This window comes from Schistocerca cancellata, chromosome 6 (genome assembly GCF_023864275.1).
Source record: "Schistocerca cancellata isolate TAMUIC-IGC-003103 chromosome 6, iqSchCanc2.1, whole genome shotgun sequence".
NCBI classification, from domain to species: Eukaryota; Metazoa; Arthropoda; class Insecta; order Orthoptera; family Acrididae; genus Schistocerca; species Schistocerca cancellata.
The window spans coordinates 277,636,822-277,657,977 of NC_064631.1; positions in this window are offsets into that span (position 1 = coordinate 277,636,822).

The window sequence follows — 21,156 nt, forward strand, 5'->3', positions numbered from 1 at the left end:
TTTGAAAATAAAAAATGTACCATCTGCTATGTAATTTAATTCCCTGTCGTGACATCCTTCCTGTCCAGCACAGAGCCGCCAGTTTCCATGTAGGGGGGTAGGAGGGGAAAGCTGACGGATTTAGCAGAGGGTGTTCGGTTAATTAATTTATCAGTTTAATTAATTTGCCAAATCTCCAAACAGAAGCGTCAGGTGGTGGCACACCTTTGATATTTCATACCCGACAAACTCCTGTCGAAGCGTAAGTTTGCTGCGGGTAGTGTCCTTGATTACTAATCAAAACCTCGTCGATCCCAGGTTTGAAACCTACCACTCCTAAAATTTTTGTTAATAATCAGTACTGGCTGCAGAAGACTTCCATCATGAGAGGTCACCCTCATTAAGCCAACAGCTTTATAAAAGCTTGTCCTAGGTGTGGGAAACTGCCCCTAAAGGCGGAAGAATCAGCAGTAATCAACAGCATAAGGATGCAGAAGGCAATGGAAACCACTGCATTAATGACACATGTGTATCCACAGGACATGTGGCCTGTAATTGAAATATTGTCATGATCATCTCTCCATTGGCAAAAGATTCCAGAATTGTCCCCGATTCGGATCTCTGGGAGAGGACTGCCAACAGGGATGTGACCATGAGAAAAAGATTCAATAAACAATGGAAGGATAACATTCTTTGAATCAGAGAGTAGAATGTCTGGTTGAACATGTAGGGAAGCTAGAAAATCAGAAAAGGGAGATGCAAAGGCACAGCACAACATTGTATGGTAGTGAAACATGAACTGTGGGAAAACTGGAACAGAAGAGAATTAGAGCATTAGAGGTGTGATGCTACAGACGGGTGTTGAAAATTAGGCATACTGATAAGGTAAGCAATAAGGAGGTTCTCTGCAGAATCGGAGAGAAAAGGTATATGTGGAAAACACTGACAAGAAGAAGGGACAGGATGATAGGATATCTGTTAAGTTATCAGGGAATCACTTCCATTGTACTAGAGGGAGCTGTAAAGTGCAACAACTGTAGAGGAGGACAGATATTGGAATACCCATCCAGCATATAATTGAGGATGTAAGTTGCAAGAAGAAGATGAGATGAAGAGGTTGGCACAGGACACCTAGTCATGGCAGGCTGCAACAAACTAATAAGACGACAGATTGACGACTGAAAAAAAGTAATTAGTCAATCAGATTGACGGAGCGGGAGCTTAAGGACTCATCAATCAAAAGAGGACAATAGGCTTGTCCCTGAATGTATACTTGCCCCAGATGTACGCAACCCACAATGTGGTGCGGTGCCTCTGTTGCCCTTCTACTATCGGACAGGTTTCCGCGACCTTGTTACGATAACGACAGATGCCTCTTCCAAAGACTAGCCAGGCTCTTTTTCACTGCCAGGTCTCCACAGACATCCTGCAAGCGCCTATGAATATCTGCAATGTCTGGCTTTCCGCCAAAAGAAACTCAGTGACAGCTCTCTGCTTGGAACGCACATCTTTATAGACCCCATGTATATCGCCGCCACCTGTCGGAAATTCATGAGTCTACAGGATCTGAAGCGTGAATATTGCACAATTCCAATTCATCATTCTTTCAATCGAAATTGGGAAGATAAAGTACTGTGCTGCATTACTAATTGAATGCCCCTCGTTACTTCTTTAGGTCCTATCGTCTTTCGTACTTCTTGTCTCAGTTTAAGAAACGACTTGGTATTTTTCATCATTCGTTTACTGTTTAAGAAGTGCAGTTTGTTGACGATTCTCTAGGTACTTGTAACCATCCCACATTATTGTAAGAGGTATCCGCGTAGCGCTAGCAGCTAGACTGGCAGACAGCGGGACTAGGCCCTGCCTGCAAATGGCAGAGCGCGACCGCGAACCGGTGCTTGGTTTTAACAGCAGCATGCAAGGCCAAATTGGGCCAGGCCGGGACAGGGTGGAAGCGTGACCTTTCTGCCGTCCCCAGACAAGCTGCCCCGGACGCTGCCTCGACATCGGCGTGTACGTCTCTGTGCTCTTTCGGAACTTGCGTTTATACACGCAATTGCACTCTTTGCAGCAAGGTGCGTTCTTAAAAGTCCAGGTGATCACGTTCAACATTTTCAAAACTAGAAGTACGGACAGTGGATTTTCCCGAATATACTCACAAAATTAGTCTACAGGGTCTACTATACTATTCTGCGTAAGTGTAACAGAGGCTACACTGGTGGTGACCCAGAGACTGGTGAAAGAAACAGGCGATTCGTGTGGTCATAATGATGGATTCTACACTCCTGGAAATGGAAAAAAGAACACATTGACACCGGTGTGTCAGACCCACCATACTTGCTCCGGACACTGCGAGAGGGCTGTACAAGCAATGATCACACGCACGGCACAGCGGACACACCAGGAACCGCGGTGTTGGCCGGCGAATGGCGCTAGCTGCGCAGCATTTGTGCACCGCCGCCGTCAGTGTCAGCCAGTTTGCCGTGGCATACGGAGCTCCATCGCAGTCTTTAACACTGGTAGCATGCCGCGACAGCGTGGACGTGAACCGTATGTGCAGTTGACGGACTTTGAGCGAGGGCGTATAGTGGGCATGCGGGAGGCCGGGTGGACGTACCGCCGAATTGCTCAACACGTGGGGCGTGAGGTCTCCACAGTACATCGATGTTGTCGCCAGTGGTCGGCGGAAGGTGCACGTGCCCATCGACCTGGGACCGGACCGCAGCGACGCACGGATGCACGCCGAGACCGTAGGATCCTACGCAGTGCCGTAGGGGATCGCACCGCCACTTCCCAGCAAATTAGGGACACTGTTGCTCCTGGGGTATCGGCGAGGACCATTCGCAACCGTCTCCATGAAGCTGGGCTACGGTCCCGCACACCGTTAGGCCGTCCTCCGCTCACGCCCCAACATCGTGCAGCCCGCCTCCAGTGGTGTCGCGACAGGCGTGAATGGAGGGACGAATGGAGACGTGTCGTCTTCAGCGATGAGAGTCGCTTCTGCCTTGGTGCCAATGATGGTCGTATGCGTGTTTGGCGCCGTGCAGGTGAGCGCCACAATCAGGACTGCATACGACCGAGGCACACAGGGCCAACACCCGGCATCATGGTGTGGGGAGCGATCTCCTACACTGGCCGTACACCACTGGTGATCGTCGAGGGGACACTGAATAGTGCACGGTACATCCAAACCGTCATCGAACCCATCGTTCTACCATTCCTAGACCGGCAAGGGAACTTGCTGTTCCAACAGGACAATGCACGTCCGCATGTATCCCGTGCCACCCAACGTGCTCTAGAAGGTGTAAGTCAACTACCCTGGCCAGCAAGATCTCCGGATCTGTCCCCCATTGAGCATGTTTGGGACTGGATGAAGCGTCGTTTCACGCGGTCTGCACGTCCAGCACGAACGCTGACCCAACTGAGGCGCCAGGTGGAAATTGCATGGCAAGCCGTTCCACAGGACTACATCCAGCATCTCTACGATCGTCTCCATGGGAGAATAGCAGCCTGCATTGCTGCGAAAGGTGGATATACACTGTACTAGTGCCGACATTGTGCGTGCTCTGTTGCCTGTGTCTATGTGCCTGTGGTTCTGTCAGTGTGATCATGTGATGTATCTGACCCCAGGAATGTGTCAATAAAGTTTCCCCTTCCTGGGACAATGAATTCACAGTGTTCTTATTTCAATTTCCAGGAGTGTATTAAGTGAACGCCTTTTCAGAAGCAGATCGAGCGACAAGTCCAAATCGAAAATGTTGGCACAGTTAAGGTCAATCTCTCATCAATGGCAAGTTTTGAAGGCTTCGGCGAACAGCGAGAGCTGCCGAAGCAGTGCGGCACTACAGTATTTAATGACACACTCGTTGTGTCAGTGGAAGGGTCCACGTAATATGCTTGCAGTAGCGGTGCCCTCTTAAGGAACGAACTGCGGCCGTGTCATGAAGCTCAAGTCTTCAATGAGCAGAGAATCCTAAACACTGTCGGATATTGATCAGGATATTAATCCGGATGTTTGAAAAACATTCATCCAGTTTCACAAGATTGTATCTTCTGCATGAATGTAGACATAAACTTCGGTTAGATTTTGACTTGGACGTATGACGACGAACGAGCCACCTGCTTTGCCAACTGTAAATCTTCCACTTGAAAGTGCATACAAACTTTTCGTTACGTCTCTGTTAAATTTAAGATTAAACTTATGGTTTAGTTGCTGATGCGGCTTACAAGAATGGTTCAAATGCCTCTAAGCACTATGGGACTTAACATCTGAAGTCATCAGTCCCCTAGACTTAGAACTACTTAAACCTAACTAACCTATGGACATCACACACATCCATGACCGAGGCAGGATACGAATCAGCGACCATAGCAGCACCTCGGTTCCGCACTGAAGCGCACAGAACCGCTCGACCACAGGGGCGGGCTCAAAATTGCGAATGAGTCTTACAGCTGAAGGCAAAAAATTATATGTGAGCCGTGGTAAAAATTGCTGATTTGGAGAGCACGCCGCAGCGCGTAGTGTGAAGCAGTCGCCCTCCGTTTCTGGCGGTGACGCCGCTGTGGCAATCGTAGCTTTGGTGTCTCCCTCTGGTGCGAAAGGGGAAAGGTTGCCTGTTCACGTGCGTTTAACGGGCGCTATGAGCTCGCCAGTCGGTCAGTCTGGGTCAGTCTCTCGTCCCCAGATTGCTAGTCTGCCTCTCGTCCGCATTTGTTAGGCAGTTAGTGTCTGTCTGTCGTTCGGAGTGCTAGTATGTCTGTCCTTCAGTCAACCTTTAAAGCCCGCAAAATAGGAGTCTTTCCACTCCGCCAGTAAGAGAACTCAGCGAATGGTCGCCCGGTCGGGGCATAGTTCCTGCATCTGGGCGTTAGGCCGCCTGTCTGCTCGAGTTGCTCGGGCAATGGTCATTGGTGGTTGGATCGATCGGTTGGTCGGTCGCGCACTGAGACACAAGATGACTTGTCGGTCTTGGGCGAAGGCGCATGTGAGGTCGCCACGTGAGTCCAATGGGCCGCGGCGTGTAGCGAGGGGTAGTGACTTAGCGGTCGACACGAGAGCAACAGGAGTCAACCCACGACCTCAGTCTGGCCGGTGCGAGCTGCGACGCCGTGAGACGGGAGATCGGCACGCCTTCCTGCGTTGGCTGGCAGCGGACGGTTCGGGAGAGTGATTTCGGGGTACTGCGCCAGGTCTTCTTGAGATATCGCAGTTTATGAGAAGTTAAGTGATTGGTGATATGTTGTTTGATTTACTATTGTTAAATGCTAGTTGTTTTCTTGGTGAGGACACCAGCCGTTTTGCTTTGGGGTCGTCCCACCATACTTCTCCGTTTTCCCACACGTGGGAAGGTGGTTGTTTATAAATTGGGTGGTAGGTGTTTCCCTTGTGGAGTAGGGGCAGGTTAGAGCAACCTGCGGTTCGGAATGTTCGGTAATCTCCCTATCAATCTACCGTACGTTAGTAGCTGCCTCTGTCATTTTTGTCGGATTTGATGTGTTAACGAATTTATTGCTTGGAGTGTAACGGCCTAATACCTGAAATATGTTTTGAACTTGGAAACTTTGATATTATTGCCTATGATCTTGAGAGGTGGTATCTGTGTACTGTAGATCATCTTAACTGTTGTTTGGCCAACCTTGTAGAATTTTATGTAAGATTGCATTTCATGAGCCGCTCAGCCGAGCGGTCTGAGGCGCTGCAGTCATCGACTGTGCGGCTGGTCCGGGCGGAGGTTTGAGTCCTCCCACGGGCATGGGTGTGTGTGTTTGTCCTTAGGATAATTTAGGTTAAGTAGTGTGTAAGCTTATGGACTGATGACCTTAGCCATTAAGTCCCATAAGATTTCACACACATTTGAACATTTTCATTTCATGGGCTTTTATTTAAATGATCATTTTAGTATATAAAGGTGCCACCCTTTCACCGTAAGACTTTTCTTAGAAGTTAAAATCAAGTTACACCTTTTGTGGCAAGGTTAATATTTTCATTGTTAGTGTTTTGTACCATTTCCATCCCTCTTACGGGGGGTGCATAGTTTGTGGACTGTTGTGAGCGGTCGTAACTATGACCGTGTCAAAAGGGAGCGGCAAGGTTCTCTACCCGAAAGCTCACACAGTCAAAACTTGTTTCTTTCTGCCTCTGAATAAATTGTAACTTTATATTTAGAGGGTGCTTCCTGATTATAATTTTAAATCTGTTTCTTTTAAAAAATGCCTTTAGGCACTATTAAAGTGAATAAAATTCCCATTTGTTAAAAGGAATTTGGTTATGATTTCATCAGTTACTCCCTGGCAACTACTTCCATGCTTACATAGTGTGATTAAATGTGTTAATGTTCTTGATGAATCGCTAGTAAATAATGTAAATTCTTAAGAATACTCATCGAAAACAAATCACGGTTCAATATGCACCGAGAAAACGAGAGAACTCGCAGAGAAAGCAATTGAAACCTTCAAGGAAGTTTGCAGTTTCGTCAATAAGCAATAAAGTGACACTGAAACCAAAAAATTAAATACCATGAATTTCTTTGAAGAGGGGAAAATGACGCTGTTGAATTGAATGTAGATGGCACAATGTAGGTAGTCATAGGAATGAAAGCTGATTCTCGGTTGAAGTGGTGTCAATACACAAAGACACTGTATTTGCAGATGGAGTGTCTTCAGCTTGTTAGGGTCCTCTTATCAGCGTGTAACAGCCAGTGTGTTTTACTTACATGCTATTCATATGTAGAATCAATCATGCCTGTGACGTTCTAATCTGGTGGTCAAATGGACAAAATAAAAACACAGTTTTGGAACTGCAGCAAAAGACCATCAGAATAGTTACCAAAACTAGTAGTTGATCTCTGTGTAAAGATCTGTTCAAATTACTGGGTATTTTAACTGACCTTGTGAATAAGTTTACCAAACAGCTGTACACACCTAAAAGAGCTACAAAAACAGCTCTGTCCAAGACTAAGGAACGAATCAGAACTGATCGTACTTTTACCAAGAAGAAATAAGCATAAATCTCAAAATAGCGTTTTCTACCAAGTAATGAAATTGTACACCCAAGAGCCGGCCGGAGTGGTCGCGTGCGGTTCTAGGCGCTACAGTCTGGAACCGAGCGATCGCTACGGTCGCAGGTTTGAATCCTGCCTCGGGCATGGATGTGTGTGATGTCCTCAGGTCAGTTAGGTTTAATTAATTCTAAGTTCTAGGCGACTGATGACCTCAGAAGCTAAGTCGCATAGTGCTCAGAGCCATTTGAACCAAAGAACCCAAGGAAAAACAAGAAACTACTAAAACAAGATTATTTTAAAAAGGCAGTGGCAAAAAAAAAATGTTAACCCAAACATCCTGTGCACTGAAGAACAGTTTAGATAACACAGAGAAAGTTTTAGTAAGAATTTTAACACAATCATAATAATTGTGAAACTTCGTGGCATATTAAAACTGTCTGGGGGACTGAGACTCGAATTCACGATCTTTGCCTTTTGAGGCAAGAGCTCTGCCGAGTGAGGTTCCCAGGCACGACTCACATTACCCGTCCTCACAGCGTTACTTCCGCCGGTGTCTTATCCTATGCTTTCGTAACTTAGCGGTAGTAAAACACATAACACTTTTATAATATATTCCTACCTTCTTATTTTTTATTTTCTGAATTCAGGGGGTAGTATGTGTAGTGTTATGAACCAGTCTGTGTATCGTGTGTGAGATCTGTGCCGAGACTGAGAGTGACAAATGAATGAACAGGGTAGGATCTAGACCAAAATTATTAAATAACTTATTTGTAAAACAGTGTCATGCACTACAGATAAACCAAAGAATAACACTGTTTTAATCAGGTCAGCCTTGAATTAAGGATGTAGACTCCAATCTTCATCCAGCCATCCGAATTTAGGTTTTAGTGGTATTCCTTAATTATTTTAGCAAATGCCGGGATAGTTCCTACTGTAAGGCTACTGCCGACCACCTGTCCTAATTTTTGTCATTCTAAACCTGTAAATCTGTAAACATCTGTATTTATTTTATATGTTCTTAAATTTTAATATCAAGACATGTCTAATTTCCTTCTAAAAGTGGTCTAGGGATGAATAAAACTACTAATACTACTACTGCTGCTACTACCACGGCTATTACTTTTCAGAAATATTGGGTGTGCTCTCCACGGCGTGACTACAAAGATTCAGACGATAGTCAAACGCACCTCATACTTTCGCGAGCATGTCTGCTGTTCTTATGCAGGTAGATACTTCACCCAAGTCTATTGGAAGGGGGTGCAGATAGACAGAGTTTCTCGCTAACATCCTCAAAAAGAAAATTACATACCGCCTGAGATCAGACGACCTTGGAGGCCACTGGTGCTATTTGAGTACGTATGCTCGACACGCTGCACGAAGTGCAATGCAGACGTACATTCGATAAAACTAACGCTGCACAGTTGTAATTCCATTTCGCTTATTGAAAGGAAGACCGGGAAACAGCTTTTACTGCTGTGTTATTGCCATCCCGACTCGACGCATAACTACCTAACTACACCAGGTGGACCCCTACTAGCGACCACGTGAGCCAGCAACAAACGAATTAGCTTCGATTCTTTACGTCAAAATTCACCTCAAGTTTCTATATACCTTCATATATATATTATCCTGTATAATCGGACAGTCTTCTCGAAATGACCTGTACTGTCACAATTCAAAATGCATACTAAAACCATGATTCGAGCATTATACAGGGTAGGATTAATGAAAGTGGCCCAGAGAACGGAGTCCCTGGGTACAAAGGAACACAGCGGAGGATAGGAAATAAATCGCTATCCTGAATACCGCAGATGTTGAAAATGACCACTATTCATCTCTTGGCACTTTCGGGTACTGGTCAGCAATTTGCTGTGGGTGGATCGAAGCTGGACTCCTAGAATTGCTGCAATCTTATCTGAAAAGTTCTGCTGGTGTTCCCCAAGCCGGGCGCTGTGGCCGTGCGGTTCTAGGCCCTTCAGTCTGGAACCGCGCTGCTGCTACGGTCGCAGGTTCGAATCCTGCCTCGGGCATGGATGTGTGTGGTGCCCTTAGGTTAGTTAGGTTTAAGTACTTCTAAGTCTAGGGGACTGATGAGCTCAGATGTTAAGTCCCATGGCGCTTAGAGCCATTTGAAGTTCTCCAAGACTATGAGGATTGTTGCGATACACTTTAGACTTGAGGACTCCCTACACAAAGTATTCACACACTGACCTCGGTGGCCAGCTAGTGCCACGAACAGAGTGAGCTCTGCCAGCAACTCTTGTCAGACGTGAAGATGTGTAAGTGCTCCAAGTTTCGACCGGCTGTGTGGGCAGTTGCTCCATTGTGTGTGGTCATGTGGTATGGTTGTATGCGTACATTCAAGTCCAAGCTTATCCACTCATGTGGGCCACTTTTATTTTCCTAAGCCTGCATAAGTAGAAAAAATTCCTAAAAAATTAGGCTGCCTGATGATAACTATAGCCGTGTTTCATAGTTGTATTATCACTGATGTTCCCACTGTGATTTATACGTTCGTATCCATATACTGTAAGGTAGCGTCATTGGTTCCACCTGTCGTGTCGGGAGTTTTCCCCGGCGTGTCGTGAGGGGTCCTGAGTTCCGTACGCGTCGGTTTTAGCACGGAGCCCAACTGCGGGACAGAGTACTGGTTTTTGGTAGGACTTTGGCCACAGAAGATCTCTTGCCACCGGAGTCTACATTACCCACACTTTTTATCTATCGCTGACTTCGAAAGGCGAAGTGTTTTTCAATTTGGAGCTGGCTATTGGTTGATATCCACATATAAATTATTTAGTTCTTTCGTATTCTTCCGTAGGGGGTTGTTCTGCATAGGAGCTCAGTTGTACCTACGCAAGTGAACACACAGCTTGCGTGGGTAAAATTTGACAGTGCTCGTGCGTGAGCAGCAGTCAAACCAACTTAGTGTGGCTGAAGTTTGGTGCTCTGTTTCATGTTTATAAATTGGATGTCAATCACTACGGTAAAATTTATAGATTTATGTTAATTTTAGTGTGCTCCCCTCACTTAATTTCCCTTGGTTAATCTCATGTATAATGTTGAGGTTTACAAAAGGAGTGAACCTGGTAGCTCCTAATGTTGTGGCATAAGAAATTATTTTTCCTTCTGTTTTGGAACAATAAAACCTAGGTATTTTATTGTACGTGTTTATATTTGGCGGGATGAGCTGATACCAGTTTAATTTAGCATGAATCCTTGACGCCCTTCGACGCTCTTTGCTTTGCTGTTAGGAATAATAAATAATTTGTAGTTTAATTCTTGTTATTGAAACTTTGTCAGTTTTTCGGTTCAAGTCACAGAGAACCCTTTGAAGGAAAGATGTTTATATAGTCGGTTTTACTTATAGTGTCTGATATATTTATCGGCGATTTTTAAATATTTTCTTGCATTTATTGGCGCTTTTTAATTAATTTGCTCACTGCTTTCTGGAGTCTTTAATACCTGTTGTATGTATTGGCGCCTTTAAAGTATTCTGAGTTTCTTGTTGGTGCTTTTAAACAATTCAAATATTATCTTACCATTCCTTTGCTCAGTAATAAAGTGTGCTCAGCTTAACAGCATGCGCCTTGTGTAAACTGTTTGGTTTCATTAAACGGCAGTGCGGGACGATGTCAAATGCCTTCCTGAAGTCAAGGAAAACGACATTAACGTAAGCACCGTTGGCTATGGCGCTGAGGATGTCGTGGAGGAACATTGAGAGCTGAGTTTTACTGGATCTCTGTCTGCGGCGCCCATGTTGATTTTTATAAAGGAGGTTTTCCTTCTCCAAGAACGTCACAGTTCTTCAGCATAAAACACGTTCCATAATTATATAACAGGTTGACGTCAACGATACAGGTCTAGTATTGTGGGCATCTGTCCTACGGCTCTTCTTAAAAACGGAAAAGACCTGCTGTTTCTTCCTGTCGCTTGGGACCCTTCGTTGCTCAAGCGATCTACGATAAATTACTGCTATAAGGGGAGCAAGGTCTTTCGCGTATTCTTTGTATAATCTTATAGGTATCCCATCGCGTCCCAACGACTTTACACTACTCAATTATTGTAGTTGCTTTTCTATTTCGCGATCGTTTATCTCAATATCCGCAATTTCTTACGACGAGTGAAAGGAATGGCCGTGTTACAGTCTTCCGCGGTGAAACAATTTCGGAAACCGAATTCAGTATTTCGAGCTTCTCTCTGTTACCTTCCGTTTCGAAGCCAGTACGGTCACTGAGTGAATAAATTGAAGATTTTGGCCCACTAACTGAGTTTACATAAGACCAAAATCTCTTAGGATTCTTTTCAAATCGGTTGACAGAGTTTTACTTTCTAAGCCATTGAAGGCTATCCTCATTGCTCTCCTCACACTCATTTTCGCTTCTCTCAGCTTCTGTTTGCTTAATTCTCTTGAATATGAGTCGTTTTCTCTGTTTACGTAGGTTTTCTAATACGTCGATTAAACCATGATGGGTGTTTCCCAGCCCTTAAGACCATACTGGGAACATATTTGTATAGGGCATATTGCTCGGTGCCTTTGAATTTTTTACATTTGTTCTTCACATCTTCGTCCTTATCACCGAATATTTGATGCTGACTCCTCAGATTTGTATCCTGTCACTCCTGATAAGCAAAAACATTTTCCTACATTTCTTAACATTTTTTGTAAGGCCCGTTTTCCTTTCCTGTGCGTTAACAGATTTGACAAATCCAGGTCTGTTTTTTGCCAGGAGGTGTAAGACGTCCTCACGAGTTAGTTCTCTAACAATCTGCTCAAAGTAATTTTCAGTCAAGACATCCAGAACAATGTCACACGAATCCCTGTCTCTGACACCAGTTTTGATAGCTTGACACTCCCAGTCTATGCCTGCTAGTTAAATTCACCCAATATTACAACGGCATGATCAGGAAAGTGACCACTAGAGCTCCTGATCCAGGCTGTCTATAAAAGCATCAGGTTGCCGTTTTTGATCGCCCTTTGTCGTTTAATTTCACCCAGATTAATTCGCAATCTGGATCCGTTATAACATCGCTATATGTATGCCCTTCTTCTGCGCTGGCAATGTCTGAGTTTCAAAACCCCTTCCTAAGAATATTTCCAGTTCTTTTTAGTTTTTCTTTCAGCTAGCGAGTCTCCACCCTATTTCCTCTTCAGTCTCATTTAGTTTTTTTGTTGCTTTTTACGGTTTTACCTTTTGTAAGTCTGCGTTCTTGCACGCTATGTATTTCGCATTTCACCGAGATGTGCGCTACCGTTTCTATGATGTGCGCCCCCAATGCTTCAGCTTCACCCCGCAGTGCTGCTACTGATTAGTGGCAGTGCGCGTCGTTTTCATTGATATCTTGGCGTGACGGTGTTACCTTAGGTACATCGCGCTGTAGTGTGCGTCACTTAGAGTCTTGCATTGATTTTGATGTGGCACATCGAGCTGTGCGGACTCTTCTCAAATATGCTCTGAGTCACCATCTGTTCAGAACTCTTATGTAATATCCTGGTGCTACCTTTCGATTTCCACTTTCTGTTATATTGCGTATTTTCTGCTTCCTGTCTTGGTATAACCAGTGTAGTAGTGTCGGTAGACACCTGATAGCGGTCGGCAATAACTTGAGCGTAGTTTGGAAGAGTTTGTCGATCTTCACCTGTCCTTACGAACAAGATTCTGGACGCATGCTTTTATGGGGGCAATTTGACTGTAGGTGGTGCGCATAGCCATAACTTGCCGATGCCCATCATAAATTACTGATGCGGGAAAGCATCGTGCCATAACGGATGGCGGTGTTTTTCTCTTATGGTTAATTCTAAATTCATTTACACCGCTGTCTACTTTCAAATATTTTCTGAACATGTTTCGCAGTGAATCCGTATGATGTCGCCATACTGGGAATATATCCGCTTAATCTTGCTGAGCTCGATTTAAGATAGTAAGCCAAATACTCGAACATTGCGTAAACGTAAATCTGCGTAGATGATGTTTCAAAACTGGCTCTTAGCAATATTGGACTCAATTTCTGAACTCATCAGAACTACTTAAACGTATCTAACCTATGGACATCACATACATCCATGCCTGAGCAGGATTCGAACCTGCGACCGTAGCGGTCGCGTGGTTCCAGACTGTAGTGCCTAGAACCGCTCGGCCACCCCGGCCTGCTGATCATTTCGTTAACAGTTTCTCCGCTAGACGAGATAAATTCGCAAGAGTATTGTACAGTTCCCTCACACCTCCCACAAGTTTCGTCATTGTTTACTTTACCATAAATGGCATTTCGCATGAAATCATGATCGTTACCTAGTAACGTATTTGTATAATGAAGATATAAATCTCCAAAGTTTTATGTTGTTCGCTATCGAAGGGAAATGCGAATTTCATGGCTGTCTTTCTATTCAACGGTTCTAGGTGCTTCAGTCCCGAACCGCACAGCTGCTACAGTAACAGGTTCGAATCCTGTCTTGGGCATGGATGTGTGTGATGTCCTTATGTTAGTTAGGTTTAAGTAGTTCTAAGTCTAGGGGGCTGATGATCTTAGACGTTAAATGCTTAGAGCCATTTGAATCACTTTTGTGGCGAGCAGAAGACTATGAAAAACTGGCACGCGGTATTTGAAGGCATTGCGTGTTACATAAAACCCCACTGTAGAATGACTATCAATAAATTTCATCCGGTTATATGACCGCATTGTGTACGTGTAAGATTCTCTGATGTTTTGGTTGTTATAGCAAATGGCCCCCCTCACGGTGTTTTCGCTGATAAACATCCAGAAGAAGGCCATTTGTAATAGTGGCCGAAAAGTGGGAGATTTTTACCCATTCACAGTGTAGTCGCATAACCAGAAGGATGTTTTGAGTGTGACGACGGTGGCAGGAGATTGCGCTTACGTACATAATAACAAGCTGAGATGAGTAAACCACGAAACGCCTCTTGGAGTGTGTCAAGCTATAAAGGGTGAAATAAAAACTGATGGCCCAAAATTTCAGGAACCATTCCTTACACATAGAGAAATAAAGATGTTGTATGGACAAGGGCCTGGAAACGCTTTCTTTCTACGTTAGAGTTCGTTTTCTATTCGTTTTCTACTTCTCTACATAACTGTAATAATCACGGAAAAAACAAATGATTTGGGTGATGCTTAGCAAATAGGAAGCAAGGAGTACTGCTAAGTAACAAGTCGGAATAGAGAGAGAAAGAGAGAGTGAGAGTGAGATACATATGTGTGTATGATAAACCCCATCTCTCCTTCATACGTCCTCTGTGGTAGCACATATGATGTGTCACTTATCTCATTTGTGCTAAGATTGCAATAGATGCAATGTGCCTATTTGCTTCCACCACCCTCAGTGGAATGTCTAATTAATGTTCACCAACCAGCAGTCTTCTGCAGTTGATGTCCTCCGCGCAGGAAAGAACAGGTAGGTCATGAATTCGTTATCTTGAGGCTGCAAGAAACCCTCAGAGAGAAAATAATATATAAATCAAAAAAAGTTTTGCATCACCTCGGTTCCGAGAGTTCCGGAACCTGTACAAAAAATTGGAATACAGATCAACATAAACATCATTTCCGCCGTTTTCGTTGCTCATGAAAATCACACGTTACATGTTGTACACCATACAGCGAGACTTTAATAGGAGGTGGTCCAGATTGCTGTACACATCGGAACCTCTAACACCCAGTAGCATGTCCTCTTGCATGATGCCCAACTGTATTCGTCGTGGCCCGTTATCCACAAGTTCATCAATTCACTGTTGGTCCACCGTCCTACTCCTCAACGGTGATTCGGCGTAGACCTCTCAGAGTGGTGGGTCACGTCGTCCATAAACAGCCCTTTTCACCTTTACAATCTATTCCAGGCATTGCGATGGGATTCAAGTCTTGAAAACTTGCTGGCTTCTCTAGTCGTTATCCCGAAGGACGTGCACGATGGTGAGAACTGTCGTCCGTGAAAACGAATGCCTCGCCAATATGCTGCCGATATGGTTGCGCTATCGGTCGCAAGATGGCATTCACGTATCGTACAGCCGTTAGGTGCCATCCATGACCCTTAACATAGACAAATGTAATGTATTACGAATACATAGAAAGAATGATCCTTCATTGTATGATTATATGATAGCGGAACAAACACTGGTAGCAGTTACTTCTTTAAAATATCTGGGAGTATGCGTACGGAACGATTTGAAGTGGAATGATCATATAAAATTAATTGTTGGTAAGACGGGTGCCAGGTTGTGATTCATTGGGAGAGTCCTTAGAAAATTTAGTCCATCAACAAAGGAGGTGGCTTACAGAACACTCGTTCGGCCTATACTTGCGTATTGCTCATCAGTGCGGGATCCGTACCAGGTCGGGTTGACACAGGAGATAGAGAAGATCCAAAGAAGAGCGGTGCGTTTTGTCACAGGGTTATTTGGTAAGCGTGGTAGACTCTGCAAGAGAGGCGCTCTGCATCGCGGTGTAGCTTGCTGTCCAGGTTTCGAGAGGGTACGTTTCTAGATGAGGTATCAAATATATTGCTTCCCTCTACTTAAACCTCCCGAGGAGATCATGGATTTAAATTCGAGCGCGCACGGAGGCTTTGCGGCAGTCGTTCTTCCAGCAAAACATACGCGAGTGGAACAGGAAAGGGAGGTAATAACAGTGGCACGTAAAGTGCCCTCCGCCACACACCGTTGGGTGGCTTGCTGATTATAAATGTAGATGTAGATGTAGCCCACCAACAGCGTACGTCTGCCCTACATAATGCCACCCCAATACATCAGGGAACCTCCACCTTGTTGCACTCGCTGGACAGTGTGTTTAAGATGTTCAGCCCTACCGGGTTGCCTCCAAACACATCTCCGACCATTGTCTGGTTGAAGGCATATGCGACACTCATGGTGAAGAGAACGTGATGCCAATCGTGCACGGTCAATTCGGCATGTTGTAGGACCCATCTGTACCGCGCTTCATGTTGTCGTGGTTGCAAAGATAGACCTCGCCATGGAAGTCGGCAGTGAAGTTGCGCATCATGCAGCCTATTGTGCAAAGTTTGAGTCGTAACACGACGTCTTGAGGCTGCACGAAAGCATTATTCAACATCGTGGCGTTACTGTCAGGGTTCCTCCGAGTCATAGTCCGCAGGTTGCGGTCATCCACTCCAGTAACAGGCCTGAGCGAGGCATATCATCGACAGTCCCTGTCTCTCTGTATCCCCTCCATGGCCGAACAATATCGCTGTGTTCATTCCGAGACGCCTGGACACATCCCTTGTTGAGAGCCATTCCTGGCACAAAGTAACAATGCGGATGCGATCGAACCGCGGTTTTTACCGTCTAGGAATGGTTGAACTACATACAACCCGAGCCGTGTGCCTCCTTCCTAGTGAAATGACTGCAACTGATCAGCTGTCGGACCCCGTCCGTCTAATAGGCGCTGCTCATGCATGGTTGTTTACATCTTTGGACGGGTTTAGTGACATCTCTGAACAGTCAAAGGGACTGTGTCTGTGATACAATATCCACAGTCAACGTCTATCTTCAGGAGTTCTGGGAACCGAGGTATGGAAAACTTTTTTTGAAATGTGTATTATGTGAGTACTTTTATTTCCATTTATTTTGTTTATGTAGCATGACACTCACTTTTTATTGGCAGATAATGAAAAACTGCACAATTACATTCCACTTTAGAGTCACAAATAATTTCCATTCTTCAAAATAATGAAATATGTATTTCCGTAATTACTATCCCACTGTTCTCAACTACATGTCCATATAACCGTCCATTGCTAATAACCTGATGCCGACCGTGGCAGACAATACAGAATGTGATCAAAAGTATTTCAACACCTCTCTGAAAATGACTTAGCTCTTGGCGCCCCCATCGGTATTGCTGGAATTCAATATGGTGTTTCCCTACACTTAGAGTTGATGACAGCTTCCGCTCTCACAGGCATACGTTCAGTCAGGTGCTGTAAGATTTCTTGAAGAATGGCACTCCATTCTTCACCGAGTGCTACACTGAGAACAGGTATCGATGTCGGTCGGAAAGGCCTGGCACGAAGTCGGCATTGCAAAACTTCCCAAAGATGTTCTATAGATCCGGCTGCGGTGGCCAAACGGTTCTAGGCACTTCATTCCGGATCCGCACGACTGCTACGGTCGCAGGTTCGAATCCTGTTTCGGGCATGGATGTGTGTGATGTCCTTAGGTTAGTTAGGTTGAAGTAATTCTAAGTTCTAAGGGGCTGATGACCCTAGATGTTAAGTCCCATAGCGCTCAGAGCCATTTGAACCATTTGATTCATAGAATTCAAGTCAGGACTCTGTGCAGGCCAGTCTGTTAGAGGGATGTTATTGTTGTGTAAGCAACAGCCGTAGGCCGTGCATTATGAACAGGTGCTCGATCGTGTTGAAAGATGCAATCGCCATCTCCGAATTGTCATCAACAGTGAGATGCAAGAAGGCGCTTAAAACATCAATGTAGACCTGTACTGTGATAGTGCCATGCAAAGCACAAGGGGTGCAAGCCACCTCCATGAAACACAGCCGGCCGCGTTGGTCTAGCGGTTCTAGGGGCGCAGTCCGGGACCGCGAGACTGCTACGGTCGCAGGTTCGAATCCTGCCTCGGGCATGGATGTGTGTGATGTCCTTAGGTTAGTTAGGTTTAAGTAGTTCTAAGTTCTAGGGGACTGATGACCACAATAGTTAAGTCCCATAGTGCTCAGAGCCATTTCAGCCATTTGAAACACATAACCACACCAATAACACATCCACCTCCGAATTTTACTTTTGTTACTACGCACCCTGGCAAACGACGTGCACCGGTCATTCACCATACCCACACCGTGCCATCAAATCACCACATTGTGTACCGTGATTCGTCACTCAACACAGTGCATTTTCACTGTTGAATCGTCCAATGTTTACGCTCCTTACAACAAGCGAGGCGTCGTTTGGTATTCGCCGGCATGATGTGTGTCTTATGAGCAGCCGGTCGACCATGAAATTCCAGTTTTCTCACCTCCTGCCTAACTGTTATCGTACTCGCAGTGGATCCTGATGCAGTTTGGAATTCCTGTGTGATGGCCTGGATAGATGTCTGCCCATTACACATTACGACCGTCTTCAACAGTCGGCGGTGCTTCAGGCAACAGACCAGGTCGTCCTGTACGCTTTTATTCTGTACGTATCCACGTTCCCACTTCACTATCACATCGGAAACAGTGGACATAGGAATGGTTAGGAGTGTGAAAATCTAGCTACAGACGTATGACACAAGTAACACCTAGTCACCTGACCACGTTCGAAGTTCGTGAGTTCCTCTGAGCGCCCCCAATTCTGCTCTCTCACGATATCTAATGACTACTGAGTTCATTGATACGGAGTAACTAGCAGTAATTGGCAGCACAGTGCACCTGATATGAAAAAGGTATGTTTTTGGGTGTGTCCGGATACTTTTGATAACACAGTGTAACTGCGCAGGCCGCTGCTTCCCGCCGACGCACCTGTTGTCCGTGGCTTCCTCGCGCTGTTCTGCACGCTGCGTCGTGCCGTAACATGAAGAATCTTGAAATGACGACTTTCAACGTAATCACATGGAGCGCGCACACAACGTTAACTTTTATTCTGAAAGCACTTCGGCACTTCCTATTCGTCATTTACCGGCACTACATTCACTGTAACAGAAAATTTAATTTTCCAAGATCAGTTATTTTAGTTCAACTACAGTTCAAACACATTTAAAAACCCACTTAGCTCACTTCTCATTCAGTTCCCTGGCCATTAACAGTTCACACGAATCACAGTCGTTACAGTTCGCTGGTCAGTTAGAGACCTTACGAATAAAATCTAGCCTCTAACTCGAATGCACATCGATATCAACGATTTATTCTCCAGCAGGGATTCAATGTACACTAAGTTGAAAAAAATGTAAGAGGGTTTGAGGGAGATACACAGGTGAGTATGATTAACCCCTTCACTCGAAAACTTCCCTCCTTCATACCTCCTCTGTGATACCACAGATGACATTCACTAATCTCATTTGCACTAAAATTGCAGTACATGAAAGGTGTCTGTTTGCTTTCACGCCCTGAGTGGAACGCGTAAGTTCTAATTAATGTTCATCAATTTGCTGTCTTCTATAGCTATTGTCCCTTGCGCAGAAAGCAAAACTTAGGTCGTGTGCCGGCCGGAGTGGCCGTGCGGCTCTAGGCGCTGCAGTGTGGAACCGAGCGACCGCTACGGTCGCAGGTTCGTATCCTGCATCGGGCATGGATGTGTGTGATGTCCTTAGGTTAGTTAGGTTAATTAGTTCTAAGTTCTAGGCGACTGATGACCTCAGAAGTTAAGTCGCGTAGTGCTCAGAACCATTTAGGTCGTGTATCCGTTGCCTTGAGGTTGTAATAAACTCTTTGCGAGGAACTGATATTCCACAGATAATTAAATTTCCAATACGTTTCTTTATACTGGATGCCACTCATCTTTTATTAGCAGAACACGGGAAACTGCACAGTTACATTCCACTTTATAGTCACAAATAAGTTTCATTCTTCAACAAAATAATGAACTGCGTATTTCCGCAATTACTATCATACTGATATCAGCTACATCTCCAAATAACCGGAAACTCCTAACAAAGTCTTAACAGACACCGACCGCGGCAGAAAACATGTCTGTCCTCGGACACTGCCGAACCAGCTCTGATGTTACAGCCGAATCACTTCGCTCGCCATCCAAGTCAGGCGAGATCCTAAGATCACCGACGTGGTTCGTCTACCTCTTCGTTTAGCAGTTGTTTATTATTCTGCTGGTTATTAGTACTTGTAAATAATGGAATGATAGCACGCTATTGGTTGGTGCTTTACTGTGAAATACAAGTAAGTATGCTGTTTAGTTTGTCTGATATTAATAACAGAATATTAGCATTTTGGCGCGCAACTTCCGAATGCAGCAACCATCGTGTAGAAAGACTACATTTTAAGCGGTCTTTCTCATGAGAACCGTACCGAACAAACCAGCTATCATCGGTGCCTCTCGCCCCATTACGTCATCTTCCCACTGCCGCCTTCTCAACTGCTCCTCGGAAAATGTCTAAATACATCACAAACAAAGATTTCCCGCCAACGTTTAGGCTGGCATTGTTGGATGCATTCTTAGCGCTTCATTTCCTGCCACCCAGGCTCAACGGAGAAACATGCCATACTTTCTTACAGAATAGCTGTTCTGCTAGAACATATGTCGTTACGTGTGTGCGAAGAAATGTACTTGACACACAATGGAGCTCTTGCTCATTTCAGTGTCAATGTCTGTAGGCTTCTAAATAAAACATTTCATTACTGATGGAAACCTGAAAGTGGACCAATTTCCTGGCCTCCATGATCTCCGGACTTAAACTTATTACTGTTTTATTTGTGTCGGCATTAGGAAACTCTTGGTTACGGAATCCCAGTAAACGATGTACAGAGTCTTCATGCCCTTATTGTGAAAGGCTGAAAAAGAATACACATTCTCCAGGAACATATTAGGGTTTCAGCACGATGGCGGGTGCATACATGTATCTATGTTAACGGAGAGCACACTGATCATTTCATTTAGGAACATCTTTCATGCAGCACTAACACCTTTGCATCTTGTGTGTTTCCCACGATTAATGTGTTGAAGAGTTACAGAAACTGGACTCCTACGTGGAAATAAATCGTTTCCAGACCCATGTCTTTACAACAGATTTCCTTCCTCTTCATGTGAGGAATGTTTCCTGTAAGTATGTAAATAGGTTTTTGTTACACTCTGTACAAGAAGTGGCTGGTAGCTGTTTTTTTTTTTTAAATAGAGCAATACAAAGCGGTAATGACAGTCGTCAAGTACTAATGTCTAGTAAAATAGAAGAATAGCGTAGGTAGATTATTATTGTTAGCTTAGCCTACCTATCCGTTACACAGCGGGTTTCATAAAATGTCCTACTCACCTCGCAGAAATGCCAGGCTCTGTCAATACTAAAGCTTATGGGAGTATGTCTTTTCAGTTTCCTAGCATCACTGACTTTGGTTGCTTACCACACTTCTTCTAAAGTTGTCTCGTAGACCTCGTCCTGGCTGTCTTCTTCTCCATATAGGCGCAAACAACAAACCGCGCTAAACAGAAATGGCAGTGTGAGAGATAATCCAGTGTTACGAAATGTAGTACACCTCTTGAGGCCGGCGGTTGTG